We start from the raw sequence: 1,592 nt of genomic DNA on the forward strand, positions 1-1,592 counted from the left end.
TTATCGGCTACATGAGTTTTAAAATATCGGCATATCGGATATCGGCCAAAATCCCAATATTGTGCATCCCTAATTATATCCTGAGAAATATAAAATAGAAATTAATCAAATTGAATGTTTTTTTTTATTTTATTTTCCCCAATGGTTTTATTGATTAATTAAAAGCCACGTGTTTTATAAGTGCGGTCGGACAGTTAGTCCAACTAACATAATCTCTCATTATTTTTCTACAAAAGTGTTAAGATCCAACCCTCAAAAATGCATTTATGGACAATTATCTTTGCAACTGATGCCAATACTGTACAGTTAAATGTTTTATGTCAATTAAGCACATGAAAATTAAAAGAGTTGCATTTAGAACTTGAGATCTATGAACTAAATGCAAATGATGTCATCTAACATGTGGCCTCTGCGACTGCAGCAAGCTAGAGGCACAGAGGTAATGAGGCTCTGAGGAAGTTGACATCAGAAGAGGAAGGGGATGCAGCATCCATGCTTTTCTTGTCTGCTTATGAAGCCTGCACTCACATCTTTATCACCGTGGAGGTCAATATGCTGGGTCGTTCATTACAGAATTCTACTTGGTGTCAATTAGTTGCAGAAAGTTTCAGGGTTTATTTCAGTGGAGATGTTGTTATATCAGTTCAGCTTTGTAACACGCAGCCACTTTAAATGATCTCAGAAAGCAGCAGAGAAGATGTGGAGGCCCAATTTAAACCCAAAATGTGTTTGAAATTATTAAAAAGGAAACAAAGTGCATTCATACATAAAATAAAGGATAATAGAAGACAGGCAGAGGAAAGCCAGGATAAAAAGCTTGCAAAAATGAATTAAGATAAACAACAGGAAGCAGGGATAAGCTGGCTAAGACATACCTGAATATCCCAAGGTTCACTGTTGCCAACTCTTCAGCAAGAAAAGTTGCTATTGGCTGTCCTAAAAGTCACTAAAAGATGATATCATCAACAAATTTGATAATTAATTTAGTCACACTCTAAATACATTTAAAACTAAAGATGGAATCAATTAAATCATTTCAAGTATTAGTAATAATGTTTTACCCGAACATTACATAAATGTTATGAAATTCTACTTTAAAGACAGTTAAGGGAGGGACACACACAGTGGATGAGGCTAGCTATGAATTAAATGCTGGGAGGAATCCATTTTAATGCAACAATTAAAAAAGAAAGACTTATATTGAACTTTATATTTACATTCTTTAGGGGGGTAGGTGGAAGCTTTGTGTAGGCGAGACACATTTTTATTGGAGAAACAGAGGGATACTCTTTACTCTGTCTGCAGATGCATGGTGGAGGAGTTTGCAGCAGCTCTCACTGCTCACTGAAGACACAATAAACTCGATCTGTGCTTTTGCATTGTCGCTAAAGTCTCCAAAAACACATAAGAGTCATAAAAATTGTTGCTTTTTAAAAAAAAAATTCCCAAGGTCGAAAAAAAAAAAAGTTGAAACTGCAAATTTACATTAATTTTTACTATTTTTCAAGGCTGCACTTTTAAAAAGATGAAATTTCCAAGTGAGCTGCTTCCAAACTAAATATCTTTTTGTTTTACACTTTTGTAAACAAAAT

This window comes from Cyprinodon variegatus, unplaced genomic scaffold (genome assembly GCF_000732505.1).
Source record: "Cyprinodon variegatus isolate N-32 unplaced genomic scaffold, C_variegatus-1.0 Scaffold670, whole genome shotgun sequence".
In the NCBI taxonomy this organism is placed as follows: Eukaryota; Metazoa; Chordata; class Actinopteri; order Cyprinodontiformes; family Cyprinodontidae; genus Cyprinodon; species Cyprinodon variegatus.